General features: G+C 42.7%; 1 protein-coding gene across 4 annotated transcripts in view; it reads right to left on the bottom strand.

Annotated features, from left to right (window-relative positions):
* Window positions 1-13,206, bottom strand: part of ADNP (activity dependent neuroprotector homeobox) — a 32,246-nt gene extending 19,040 nt beyond the window's left edge. The window contains exons 1-2 of one of the 4 annotated variants that reach the window (XM_081034355.1): window positions 11,013-11,181; window positions 4,365-4,455 (exon numbers count right to left, since the gene is read on the bottom strand). The gene's annotated coding sequence lies outside the window, so the exon portion shown is untranslated. Of the gene's footprint in view, window positions 1-4,364; window positions 4,456-11,012; window positions 11,182-13,074 lie in introns of those variants that run through there. The other 3 variants (XM_081034353.1, XM_081034357.1, XM_081034354.1) reach the window with 3 other exon arrangements.
* Between the last annotated feature and the right edge of the window lie 1,971 nt (window positions 13,207-15,177).

Raw genomic sequence — 15,177 nt, 5'->3', positions numbered from 1 at the left:
GCCCAAGTGTTTCCCCTTCTCCAAGTAAACCATGCTCAATCTTTTCACAATTCCTTGTTCTCGCATAAGCCTATCACCAATGGATGGGCTCCACTTTGTCAATCTCTTTGATGCCCTGAATAAGCAGTTATTCCAGATGTGACATAAGCAGAAAGTCAAGTGGGACAACACTTCTCTAATTCTGGATATTATTTTTAAATTAATGCTCCTGAAAGGTACGTTTGTGTTCGTGGCAGCCACTTCATATCTTTTTTTTTTTTTGCCTATGTGCTGCCCTTTTCAGCATTAGCTGGTTCAGCTGGTGAGAAAAATAGATACTCTGTATTCAATCCATGTCTGGTTAGAAGAGAAGTAACTATCAACAGTTTTTAAGTACCCCTCAATTGAAGGGGCATGCGCATTCTCATTCCAAAATGAAAAAGAATATCCAGTACAGTCCTTAGGAAAGACAAGAAATTGAGATTCACATTCCAAATCACATCAGGTCAGAAAAAGCAGTACTCTGAATACTCAAAGAACCCATGGGTTACCTATTCTAAACTCTTTATTTTACAGATTAGCAAATGAAGTGAAGCAACTGGTCCAAGGATGATCAGCTTGTCAAGGACAAAGCTGGGTCTCAAGGTCATCTCCAGATCTAGGATGCACTACTCCCCCCATAACCCAAAGATGAAGCCATGATCTGACATTAATTAAAAGCAAACAATAGCATGTTATATTCATACACCCAAAAGTGCCAGAACTTCAATACCCCAGGTTGAAGTGACCTTAAAAAAGTTCAACCAAACCAGCTCAAGTGGTGATACAGAGACTAAGTATACACACTCATCTCGGGTCAGACAGCCCTATTCCATCCAGAGAACTGCAACAACTTAGCTCTGAGACCACTCGCTCTAAAGTCCTCTTACGTGAAATCACCACGTATGCCAACATTCACTAATCATATCTGAAACATATCTTTCTATCCAAATTGTAATGGCAGGGCCGGCCCAGTGGCGCAGGCGGTTAGAGCTCCATGCTCCTAACTCCCCCGGTTCAATTCCCACATGGGCCAGTGGACTCTCAACAACCAAAAAAAAACAAAAAAACAAACAAACAAAAAAAACATACAAATTGTAATGGCAGCATCTTGCAAAACGAAATCCCCCACCTTGGTATCCTCACATAAAACAACACGTTTTCAAAAAACAGGTATGCTATATGTCTCTCCTTTATCATCTTCCCATTACCAATACTCAAAGCATGTTCTGAAAATTGCTTGGGAAAACAGAGGCTTTGGTGATCTTTTTTCTTTTTTTTGGAGGGCAGGGGTAGGCAGGTTAGTCAGCTTTGAACTACCTCTTCAGTTCCTTTTCCCAAATAAAATTCCTTTCCTTTTTGTTACATAGGCAATTGGGAAATGAAAACATAGGTCCACACAAAAATTCGTACATGAATGTTCTCAGCAGTATTCATAAAACCCAAGGAGAAACAACTCAAATCTTCATCAACTGATAAATGGATAAATAAAACGTAGTATTATCCATACATTGGAATATTACTCAGCCATAAAACGGAATGACATATTGATACATGCTCCAACATGGATGAACCTTGAAAACATTATGCTAAATGAAAGAAGTCAATCACAAAAGGCCACTTCTTGTATGATTCCATTTACATGAAATGCCCAGAAAAGGCAATCCTACAGAGACAGAAAGGAGATTCAAGTTGCCTAGGGCTACAGAATTTAGAGCGGAAAATAGAGGGTGACTGCTATGGGGTTCTTTATGGGGTGATAAAAATATTCTGTAAGTGATTCTGGTGATAGTTGCACAACACTGAATATCTAAAAACATTTAATTGTACACTTTAAATAGCTGAATTGTATGCTATATAAATTATCTCTCAGTAAAGCTGTTACCAAAAAAAAAAAAAAAAAAAAGCAATTAGGCCTAGTGTAAGATTACACAATATAAGAAGTAAGGCAAAAACATAAAATAACTTTTAATTTTATGTAAAGACAAGACAATAGTTAACATTGGGGTACTATTTATCCTTCCAGATTTTTATGCACCGATGATTTGTTTTTCTTTTAAAATAAAATAAAGTAAAATCTATGTATTTCACTGTTTATACATGCAGGAAGAAAACAAAAGTTGCTTGAAAATTTTATACATTTTTAAGAACTGTGTTTGCCAGTAAGGCTATTAACCTTAAAATGTGGTAGTCTGAACTGAGATATGCTTAAAAATAATTTTATATTGTGGTAATATACACTTAACAAAATTTACCAAACCATTTTTAAATGTGCAGTTCAGTATTAGTCATACTGTGGTGCCATCACTACTATCCGCTGCCAGAACTCTTCTCATCTTTTACACTGAAACGCTGTACCCATTAAACAATAACTCCCCTTTTCTCCCTCCCCCTCTGCACCGGGCAACCACCATTCTATTCTATGATTTTGACTACTCTAAGTACTTCTTATAAGCGAAATCATAATGTATGTCTTTCTGTGACTGGCTTATTTAGCATAACGTCCCCAAAGTTTATCCATATTATAACATAGATAATTAAGTTCGTGAACTCATCCTAGAAAAAGTGCTACATACCTCATTGCTGAATATCACTATGGTCACCTTCCAAGTGCTCCCCTTGGGAAGCTATGCACGGATGCCAGTGCCTAGTCCATCCTGCAAAGCCATTTTGGAACTCTTGTTCTGGAATTGCTATCACAGCTTTGTCATATTACCCTTGATGTCCTGAACGTGGTCAAAATGTCTTCCTTTCAATATTTCCTTTATCTTCAGGTAAAGAAAGAAGTCATTGGGGGCCAGATCAGGTGAGTAGGGAAGGTGTTCCAATATAGTTATTTGTTTACTGGCTAAAAACTCCCTCACAGACAGTGCCCTGTGAGCTGGTGCATTGTCGTGATGCAAGAGCCATGAATTATTGGTGAAAAGTTCAGGTCGTCTACCTTTTTCACGCAGCCTTTTCAGCACTTGCTGACTATTTAGTCAACTTGGTTACCTGTCCAGTTGGTACAAGTTCATATCAAAATCCCTGATATCAAAAAAAGTTAGCAACATCGGTCCAACAAGTCCGCGAACTTAACTGTCAGACGTTCGTATGTCAGAATTTCCTTCCTTTTTAAGGCTGATTAATATTCTGCACCATGTCTGCATATTTAGTTTATCCATTCACCTGCTTATCCATGGACACCTGGGTGGCTTCCACCTGTTAGCTATAGTGAATAATACTGCTAGGACATGGCTGTACGAGAGACTTCTAGACCCTGTTGTCGTATAACATGATAACTGTTTCCATAGCAGTTCTACCATTTACATTCCATCAACAGTGCACAAGGATTCCAATTTTTCCACAGCTTCACAACACACTTTTTTTTTTTATGGTAGCCATCTTAATGGGTGTGAGGTAGTATTTTATTGTCGTTTTGATTTGCATTTCCCTAATGCTTTGTGATGTTGAGCATCTTTTCCTATGTTTATTGGCCATTTGCGTATATCATCTTTGGAGAAATGTCTTTTCGAGTCCTTTGCCCATTTGAGATATGCTTTTAAGTATAAAATATATTCAGGATTTCCAAGGTCTAGTATTAAAAAAACCAAGTATCTCATAAATACCTCTTCAAAAATACTGACATGTTAAAATGACAATACTGTGGATGTAACTGGGTTAAAATGTTAAATTTCACTTTTTATTTTTTAAAATGTGGATAAGGAAACAGATATTTCCAAAACGTATGCTAAATGAAAAGAAGCCAGTCACAAAAGGACAAATACTGTATGATTCCACTCATGAGACACTAAAAGCAGTGAAATTCAGAGACAGAAAGAAGGGTAGTTGGCAAGGGCTGAGGGGAGGGGAGAATGGGGGTTATTGTTTAACGGGTACAGTTTCAGTTTTGCAAGATGAAAAAAGTTCTGGAGATGGATGTGATAAAGGTTGCACAACAGTGTGAGTGCATTTAATGTCACAAAACTGTACACTTAAAAAGTGGTTAAAACGATATTGTTGTGTATATTCTACAATTAAAAATAAATTAAAAAATTTAAAAATATGGCTACTGGAAAAGTGAAGGCAATAGTAATGAATATGGAACCAGATAAGGTTTGCCTGCAATTTTATCAGCAGGGTAGTGTGGGTTCAAAATTAGAGGCATTTGTTACTCATGGGTCTCTTTGCCAGAACTATGAATATTAAGCATCTGTTTAGATTTCTTTGAACAACTTTGAAGGCCTTCACCAATTTCCAAACCATTTTGGACAACATTAAACAGTGACTCAATATAATATATTAATGGCCCCCAAACTGTTGTCTGTAAAAAAAAAAAAAAAAAAAAATCTTAGCAGAGAGCTCACTTTCCTGGCAAATCTGCTCCACTCCAAGAGGCCAGGAACAGTGGGACGCAGAAAGTCCTCACTTAAAGTCATCGTTGATAGGTTCTTGGAACTGCAGTGAAACGACGTATAAAGAAACCAATGTTACCATAGGCTAACTGATATAAACAAGAGTTAAGTTCGTTCGGCATCTCATCAGAAACAACAGTGAATGAAACGACATTATTTGAGGACCCACTGTTTATGACTCTGTCAGTGACAAAGGCCCCAATGAACTCTGCCTTAACTGAATAGAGTTAATCCAGCTGGGGTTACTTTAATGAGAAATTCAACTATTTTTTAGTTTTGTAAAACTTAAACGATTCTAGAGTACCTAGCAATACAGAAAAAGATTACACACATTGCAGCCCTACTCAGTCTGAAAGGTATGCAAAATCACCAGAGCCTTAGGTGTAAGATACTGAAGTGATAGCAAAAGGAAGGAGAAAAAAGGTTCAAGGGTGATGCCTACAGACTACATCAAAATTTGTGTTTCCAAATAAGATTATATTGTGTCCACGGAGAAAAATTTAGCTGACCTACCAGGTAAAAATTTGACCTATGAGGTAAAAATGTTGACCTCTTCACTTCGAACGTCTATAACAAGAAGGTGACATATCACAGTAAAGCTTTCCCCTGCTGGAAAGATAGTATGATGTAGTGATCCAGAATACAGCCCTAGAGCTGGGCATTTTGTGTTCAAATACTCGCTCGGCCACTTACTATCTTTGTGACCTTAAAAATGTTCCTTAACCTCTGGAGATCTGTTTCTTTATTGTACAACCAAAAGGACACTATTGTTTAAATGTCAGAAGGATTAGATGAGATGATGCCAGTTAATGCTAAAAAGCAGTTATCGGGTTGGTGCAAAAGTAATTGCGGTTTTTACAATTATTTTAACCTTTAAAACTGCAATTACTTTTGCACCAATCTAATAGCTTAAACTAGATCAGGTACTAGAATAGTCACTTCGAAAATTATGAGTTCACATCAGGGTATAATCTTTTAAAAAGCATGAACTATTATTATTCCTGAGAATCAGATGTGTTTGCCATACACTTGCTCCTGTACACACTATAATGTGCAAACGTACATATATACATATAGGATATTTATACATTTGTATGAACCATTCATGTTAGATACAGAAAGCATATTCTTAACTTTACAGGCGCTCTGGTACTTACAATGCTTATGCAATAGAACATCTGCAAATACCCAAAATAAACTGAGGTGACTTACAGTGATGTAGAAACAAAGGTATGATCTAGATTCTTCATATTTATTTAAAAAAAAATGTGGGTCATTCCTTTTTTAAGACTTTCAGACTAAAAGATTAGTGCCTACCACTGGAAAATGCTATTATGTTGCTGCTTATCCTGTTAAGAGATTTCAAACAAGAATTCTAGCCGTCAATATCAGCATTTCTAGAACAGCAAGGGAACCAATGGTTTTCAGGATGTGCTTGAGAGTGCGGAGAGCCTGTAAGATACGTATAGGGATGGAGATGATGCCCGAGGGAAAAGATGAAAGCTGAGCAACTGCAACCAGAGGTGTGGCCCCTAACCCTTAATCGATGTTACCTACTAGAGGACACAGAAAATTTTATTTGAAAGGGGGAAAGACGCTTCACTGCATAAAAAGAAAAAAAGACTGAGAATGTCTCTAACATCACAGTCTAGCTTTAGGGAGTGCGAGACGGGGAGCGTTTCCCAATTTACTCCTTTTGAAATAGGCATTCCTGCAAGGCAGGGCCGTGTCATGGGGAGTGACTTCAGCACTCTGCTGCCTACGTGAGAACACCACAGGCTCAGAGGGGCTTGCTGTCAATACAGGTGGAAAACCTGGCTTAAGAGAAATGTGAAAAAGGGAAATTAATTCACAAGTGGGCCTAAGAGTCCTCTGGAATCATTTCAGAAGCATGTTGCTGGTCTTTGCATCTAAATGGCATAACACAAAGGTAGATTATTTTCAATCCCTTAAAAAGTTTTCTACACTCTAGCAAAACTACTCAGAAATAATTTTCCCATAACAAGAAATTATTTTTTTCATCATTCTTGAAAAGTAAAAAACATATTTAAATCATCTTCTTAAGTTTTTCCTAAATCATTTCCTAGAGTCAAGGCTTAGTTAGCCAAAGCATTTATTCTTTGTAGCAAAAACATTATTCTTATGGCAGGTTTTGACACTTGATGGCTACATTTTCTACAGAGAAGTTTTATTTTTCTTTTTCTTGTTTTTAAGTCTATCTTGATCTTGAACAAGAACTGAGCACTCCCTGTGTTTAGGACACTCCCAGTCTCAGTTCATCTCTTTCAAAAGAGCAAGAATTCTAATTGTTGACTTAAACTGACAACTCTAATTTAAAAATCTAACAAATTCTGCCATATTTCCACTAGATAGAAGTTTCTTTAGATACACCAGGTTTCAATAAAGACCACTCATACAGGCTCTCAATTGTTGCCAGCTTTCACCAGAAAAGGAAAGCTTTACAGGTTTTCAAGGGAAGCACAGGTTTACACAAGCTCTTACATGGAGTATAAAGCATTCAGAATGGCAGAAATGGCAGAAGGGCAAAAGCCAGCAATTATCTGTCTAAGCACAAATAACTGCTCACGGGGGAGAAAGAACAAGGCTGCCCTAACTAAAATACTGGGAAAAGCAATGGGACCCTATAAAAATTTTCTTTTTTGATCCTTATACAAGTAACTTCAAACAAGACATATGCTACTTCAACTCACTGCCACCAACACAATTTTCATCTATACTGTCTTGCTGGGGGTATGGCTAGCTCGCTCCTTTAACTGTGGAGCCCATTAGGGATCCTTGGGTGTTAGCTGACATACAAGCACAAAACATCACTACGAAGTTATGAAGCATTCATCTGAGCCCTCATTAATCAAACAGCTCACAGGAGCATTATAAACGCCTGTGTTCCAAGCACAGGCCTGGGAACCAGCCCAGACATATTCCCGGGCTCACTTCATCATTGCATGTGGTAGTGCCTTCATTTCCCTACTTGTGAAACAGGGACAGTCCTGAGAGAATTGAGAATGGTTTATAAGATACTTGGAAAACAAAACGGGCAAGCCGGCAGTAGTATTTTATAACACCATAAAGGCCAGCAAGGGGGCCTTTTACACTGACAGCTCATCTTCATTAAAGGCACCAACCAAGTCATCTGAGAAACGTCACATAAACACAACCCAAAGCTGAGCGACTCAATTACAAATCTACACACCCTTACTGGAGAGGGAATTAGGACATGTAGGGATTTATTTTCAATTCTAAGGGCGGGTCAAACAAAGCGTGAGTCTCATAGATTACGTGCATGTTTTTTGAGTTAAATCTTAAACTGCAATATATGTTCAGGGCAGTCTTCCCTTTGGGAACTCGTATCAAAAATCATTTATGCCCTCCTCTTAATTTCCAAACCTTTATTTCTGGATTTCTCTCACTGCTGTCTTAGAACAATGCTAGGGATCAGTAAAACCAAGGCAGCTTATGAGTGCATCTCAAAGAACAACTAAAGGCAAAGAGCAGTGAACACACATGTGGAGATGAAGGAACCCGGAACAGAAAGATTGCAAAGTATTTTGCATTTTACTCTAGTAGAATAAAAATGTGCACTCCCAATTAAAACTGGCACTTTACATAGTTCGCTCACATTTTATCTGTGACTATATGTGTATATATACACACATATACACACAGCTCCATATAATCAAGTCGATATATACGCTGTCCCAATTTGAGAAGCCTGGTAACATGTGAGGGGAGCCTTCTCCAGTGAAGCAGAATATGGATCTCACTGAAGCTGACCCCTAACCTGGCAGATATCAAAGGTATATAGGTCATGTACAAAGCTGAGGTGTAAGGAGTACTAAGACACGGAGAGACTGAAGGAGCACCATCATCCTTCCTACCACTTTCTAAGTAACAGGATCAGGCAAACAGGCAATAAAAAACCATGAAGTCACAGAGGAACTATGGCCACTCATGCTGGACAAAACATGGATGGTTTCTTTTATAAAGTGTCTCAACAATCAAGGTGGAAAGTGCCAATGTGTAAACAAGAAACAGCTTTTGCATTCAAAACAACAATTCAGTTAATTAGTGTAGGGCTTTGGTTCATAAGTTTCAAAAGCCAAGTTTCCAAACTAACAACATAAAATGTGCAACTGACAGTGATGCACGTCAGTAAAATACGGCATTTGCTTCAGATTTAATATCTCAAGCTCTTACAAAACTAAAGGACGAGAAACTAAGTTTATATGATGCCAATAACAACACATCAACCTCTGTGAATCTAACTATAATTAAATTATTCACATAGGGGAGCAATATTTTTCTTGATCTTCATGTCTCTTTAGGCAAGTAAGTGAAAGTTACACTCTCATGGAAAGTATTTTACCTTCTGGAAGACATAACAGAGTTTATGACATTGTTTTAAAGTGAAAGTCCTTTGGAAGTCAAGGATGAACAAGTAGCTTATTATGCAATAGTATTGGGCATCTTGGTGTAAACTACAAATTAGCTTCTAATCTTATTAAATAAAAATGTCAATTTTTAAATACGTCCACAGCATTTTTAAAAGTTTATTTTACTAAGATTTAAACAGATTATTTTAAAAAAAAATTTATAATGTTTAATCCTGATGTTTTCCTCTGCACTTACATTTCCAACTCTAAAAAAGCAGAATGTATTTTATGTGTACATACATATAGACCCTGATTAATGGAATTAATCTGCCACGATCTATTACAACTTATGCAATTCTTTTGTGTTTCTCAAAAGAAAAATACACTTAAATTCTGAAGATTTTATCTCTTCTCTATTGATCGTTATTTGCTCTTTTATAACAGAACAACTCTATCTTCCTTATTAAACTAATTGTCAATTAAATGTGTAGCCAACATATCAACAAACTGCTGAGTATTTAAAATTTCAAAATACTAAGAATTATTTTTAACAGACACTTTTCAAAATTTATTAGTTACAAGGAAAGCAACAATTTAACCCATAGTGTATCTTATACAATGATACTTTTAGTAATCAAATATAAATAATACATGCATGTATGTTATAATGAAAATCAAAAGCTATCTTACTTGATAAAACCCTACTGGTTGGTTATTTGCTAGTAAGTACACGTTCATGGAAAGGCCGGTTCTGATCAGAGAAACTTTATGAAGTTTTTAGAAGCTTATCAACTCTTGAGATTGGGGCATCAAAATAAGAGTAACTTAAATCTGTTCAACACTCTGATGGTTAATTTTAACATAAATAATATTAGAACTTTTCCTGCACTCTGGTTTAAGGGAAAAAAGAGAAAATTTAAGCAAAACAAATTCACAGTGGGTATGTTTAAAACCAATGACTTCCAGATAGGTAGGGCGAGGCCAATCGCCAACATTTTCTGTATAGAGACGGTAAGAACCCAAACGAAAGATTTAGCTAGTTCAATGTAGAGCACCTCTAGTAAGACAGTCTTAAGAAACTGTCAACAAGAACCAAGATAAAGAAGGAATTTCTACTTAAAGTTCAATTAAGCAGGATACATACCCCACCATCTAGTTAATTGAGGCTTTTTACTACACTTTAATGAACCCTCACAATTTACCTAAATTCCAGCCTTCAAGCCCAATTATTTCACCTTTTTTTTTTTTTTTGAGTGTCAAAACCAGGAAACCTTTGAAACTGTAGAATACATGCTTTCCTAAGAGCTCACAGCAACTTTTCCTGTAGGGGGAAAATGGCTATTACCACTATGGACATCGGTTAACACTGTATCTTATGTATAATTTGCTAAACAAACAAAAGAATCTTCAGAAACTTCATTTCAAACAAGAAATTGTCTTCAAATTACTCATTTAAAAACTCACGTAACTACATCAAAGACCAAATACAGGTCAAAATCATATCGGTTTAACAAATGCTAAGTATTTAAAATTACAAACACAAGCATTTAAATATACAATTCTTGCAATTATTAAATAATTGCAAAAGCAATATTAGTTAAGTCTCTAATGGAACACCTGACCCAAACTGCCTCCTGTTCACTCACCAAAATGTTACTTGATAGCAAATGTCCAATGAAAATTCTCCCTTAAGCACTAACTGGTTAACTATGTATCAAAAAATATGCCCATTCTCAAAATATACATCCATTCATTTTCCCATAAATTGATCTTGGTGTATCTACATAAAATACTTGTGACAAAGTCTTAAAAATATCCTTGAGTATCAACAACCACTGTCAATCTTTGGTAGCAAGTACATGTTCATGGAAAAGCCTGTTCTGATCAGAGAATCTTTAAGGTTTTTTTAGAAGCTTAACAACTCTTGCGATTAGATCATCAAAATAACACAATAGAAAAGTTAACATAGTTTATATACAAGAGTGCAGAATGGAAATTATTAAAACAATATTAGCAACTTAAAGTTTCTCTCTTAAGCCGTAAGTCATTTCTCTGTTCAGAACCCACAACTGCAACCAGCTCTAACCGGTTCCTTGAGGAATGTGGCTAGGCTGAAATTTTGGAAGTGTTGGCTTTGGTGGTGACCAAGGAGGAAATCTCTGGCTTCCCTGTTGCTGCAGTTCCCACCCTCCAAAATGAATATACCCACCGGTGTGAATTGACAATGTGGTCCAAAGAGCAAAGCAGGAACGGAGTCCAGATCCTCAAAATGGCAGTACAGGGCATAACCACTAGGCCACCTATCAGTTCAGTACAAAAAGTACAACCCTGTGCATCATGGTGCAAAAGCTGGGGCCTAGGTTTCGCATTGTGCATCTCACACCTATGGAAATAACAAGAGGAGTAAAATCTATAGAAATCAACACACCCTAAGAAGGTGGGTGCTCACAGAAGACCAGTGTCAACACTTTTGCAAAGGTGGTTGGCTACTGAGATAATGAGTGGTAATTACAAGTCCAAAGTTGGAAGGAAACAAAATTTTACAATAAACTGTTGAGTTTGACAATGAAGAACTCAACATGGGCTTGATGTTTACCAACAAGGCTTTGCAAATCATGACACCCATCTATAGGCTTATGAAAATTACTACCCCACTAACATCCCTCAAGAATACTTAACTCTCCAAGAGTTGGAAAGATGTGGGCCATGAAGAAGGGAAGTAATCGGCAATACCCCAAACTCAGGTTTTAAACTTTCCCCTTTACCATCTGACCTTGGAAAGATATGGTGACACATTCAAAGTTTAAGGGTGGAAGAATTCCAGAGAAGGGGAAATCTGTGTACCAAGGATGTGCCCAGGTGATTCGTGAAGAACAAATGTGGATTGCCTGGAGTCAACAGTTTGGAGAAAGTAAAAAGACAGAACTTCTAAAGTGTAGGTTGGATTCTTTTAAAGATGTAAAAATCACTGCTCTTGACTCATTTAATCCTTCGCCATGTTGCTGCTGTCAGCTCACCAACTAAGAGTGCAGAACGTGTCTTGCTGGGCCCATTTTCCCATGGTCTGTAGAAGGCGCTGTGAAGCACATCCTGTCCTAGCTCTGGGGCCCTTCCCCCCTCTGCAGCCTTACCCGGTGCAGGGAATGCGCCCCCTACTGACTCCAACACTCATCGCCTTTAGCCGACTTGGCTGCGGTGCCTTTTGGGTGGGGGCTGGTATTTTCTTCATGGCCATAAACCAGAAGCAACAATGCAGATTTATAAAGAAACTGTATCAAGCTACCCAGGAGATTTCTTTTTTTGCATTTGGAAGGTTCAAGGCACTGGCACGAGAAGCATGAGGCATAGGAATTGGGTGTGTGTGGATGGACAGCAGTAAAATGGCAAGCACAGGAAACAGTTTGGTTCTTTTTCCCTCCTAAGCCTTTGTCTAAGAGATGGGGTTATGGCAAGAACTGTGCAGAGAAATGGGTGAATGCAAGAACATCAAGAAGACTCAGTGTGGGTACGTGTGTGGCTAAAAAGGGTATTAGACCTTAGCGCCTGGTCTTGGACAGAAGAGGAAGAGAAGCCATCGCGCCTTTTGCAGCGGACAGGCGTCCAGGTTGGGGGCGGGGAGGGGACGGCAGGCGGGCAGCCCAGAGGCCAGAGGAGGTGAATAAAAGGGTGCTCACAGAAGTGCTCCCCATTCATTGCGTTAAAAAACCTTCTCGCAGCGTGTGGATTCCCATTTTCTAGCCTCCTGTGGCCAAGTTGGGGCGCAGTGATTCTAAGGGGTCGCGCTGGCCAGGCAGCGGCGAGTGCGGGAGGGGTGGCGGGGGCGCCGGGGTCGCGAGGAGCGGGGCTGGCCGGCCGGCGGGACGCCCGCACGGGAGGGGCCTCCACTCGGCGCCGGGCGCGCTGCCCGCCCCCCGCCGCCCCCTCCCCCGGTAAGGGTGGAGGAGCGGGCAGGAGGCTGGTGGCGGGCCCTGGGGGTGTGCGCGGGGGCGCGTTCCGGGCACGGGCAGAGCTCGGTGCTCGCTGGGGGCGGGGTGCAGGCAGATGCCATCCGCGGCCACAGCTCCGGGGGCCAGGCTGGCTGGCGGCCTGGCGGGCTCGCGGGGCGGGGGACGGGGTCGGGCTGCAGGAGGCGGCGCCTGGCCCCGGAGCGGAGCGGGTAGCGGTCCGCGCGGGGCGGGCGGGCCGCACAACAATGCGCCCGGGCCGGCTCGGCGGGCGCCGCGCGGACGGAGGGTCGGGGCCGGGCCGGCGCGCGGGGCCGCGCGGCTTACCTTGGGTCGGCCTCGAGGCGCGCGCGGGGCCGGCGTGCTCGGGGGCCGGGCGGCGGCGGCGGCGGCGGGCGGATGGCGGCGGCACGGCGGCGAGGGCGCGCCCGGGGCCTCGTCGCGCTCTGGCTCGGTGGCCTCGTCGGGCTCCGGCTCGCGCCGCGGCCGCGGCTGCTGCCGGGGGGCGCGGCGGGCGCAGCAGAGCGGCGGGCGGCGGCGGCGGCGCGAGCGGCTCCCTCCAGTCCCCGCGCGGGCGGCGGCGGCGGCAGCGTCGTCGAGCGGTGCAGACAAAGGAGGGGCGGAGGGACGAGATGGAGGGTGTGGGAGAGGCCGCTTCCCCGGCGCGGGCAGGCGGGCGGCGGCGGCCGCGCTCCTCTCGCTCCTCAGTTGCGGGGACCGAGAGAGGGAGCTGTGTCTGAGGAGACGCCAAAATCCCCCTTAGCGCTGCCCGCGGGAGGGGGAGGGGGCACAAGATGGCGGCGGCCGAGGGGCGGGAGTTCAGCTCATGGATCCCGGCGGGCGGCGGAGGGGAGACCGGGCCGGCGGAGGCGGCGGCGGCAACGGGCGGGGGCGGGGGCTGATCCCGCGTCTCCCCTCAGCAGACAATACAAGCGCCTCGGAGCGAGTCCCCGAACCTGCCCTAGCCAAAATGGCGGCCGAGAAAGAGCGGAAGTGACGTAAGTACCTCATTAGCATAAGAGGACTCATTGTCCAGCGAAGTGGGGGGACGGTGGGGGACAGCACCCTTTCCCCACGTCCCCAGGCACAACTCTCTCGCTCCCCTGTGCTTGCACCTAACTTTTCCTGAGGGCGGGTGGCACCGGCACCCCTACCCCTGCCTAAGGGAAATTATATAATCCCCAGTGAGGGGGAACTCTCGCGAGAACCAGGACAATTTCCCACTGACCCACTAGGAGGCGCCGCGGATAATGGCCGCAGTGCGCTTCCAGGGCCCGTGCACGGCGGGCGCCTGCCCCTGCCCGCAGCGCCGGCGGCGGAGGCACAAGCAGAGGGCCGCAGCACGCCCTGCACTCAGTCAGGTGGCCGTGCTGGGGATCCCTGCGCGCGCCCAGCTGGGCCTGGACTACATCTGGCGGGAGGGGGCGTGCGGGCAGCCCTGCGGCTCCACGTGCTGCGCGGCCCGGGCTCTCAGGGCTGGGCAGCCGCGGCCGGCGGGGATACCTGGCAGGTCGGGGATACCTGGCAGGTCGTGCCGACGCCTCCGGCCTTCCAGGAGGTGTGCGGGCCTCGTGCTTCGCACACCGACCGAGAGGAGACACTGCCCCACTGGTGCCTGACCCGTCCTGGTGGGTGGGCTGTTCAGTGGGCAGCGGCTGTTTTACAGGAGGCAGGCTGCTGCCCTGGGACTTGACATTCTGCCAGGGGATGAGTGATGGGCTCTTCCCTTTGGCCTGAAGAAAACAAGTGGGGTCCCTAGCGCCTTGAGGCCACTGGGCTGGTGAAGCCTAAGGATGAGACGATGTTGCCAATGGACCTACCCCCACAATCCTTAAAAAACACTCTGACTGTAGTCCCAGGGACAGCCACTTTCGTGCTCCCACAATCCGACCGCCTAAGCCAGCATCTAGGCAGTTTGCCTTTGCAAATGTAGGCCAACCCCAACCAACACGTTGAGATAACAAACCCACCTTTCATAGCAGAATGCATCTGAGAGTGTATCGTTGACTAAACATACTGAAAAGTAGTAAATGCCAATTGTGAAGGATTAACCGAGCCTGTTTTCTTAAGATGTGCTCTGTAAACACTTATCTTTGCTGTTTCTCTAAATTTCAAGTTAAGCAGTTTCAAACCATACTTAACATCCCTAAAGAATCTTAATTGAAAAATAGTAACATTATGGTTACATGTATCTCAATGCCTACGCCTTCAGTTAGCATGTTTAACAAGCTGTTCCAGTCAACAAACACAATATTCCATTAATTTTTGAAACTGTGATAAAATAATATCCTTAAAAGCCAAATCAGTATTCCAAAGGAAAACAAAAACTGAAAAAAACTGTAAAAGAAAAGGGGGGAGGAGCAAAGCATCTGATTTAGAGATAAAGATGAAGACTCTAAATTCCATGTTGCAGAAGACAGGCAAAAGCTA

Source organism: Rhinolophus hipposideros, assembly GCF_964194185.1.
Source record: "Rhinolophus hipposideros genome assembly, chromosome: 22".
NCBI lineage: Eukaryota > Metazoa > Chordata > Mammalia > Chiroptera > Rhinolophidae > Rhinolophus > Rhinolophus hipposideros.
The sequence above is the reverse complement of the archived record's forward strand: the minus strand, read 5'-3'. Positions and strand labels throughout refer to the sequence as shown.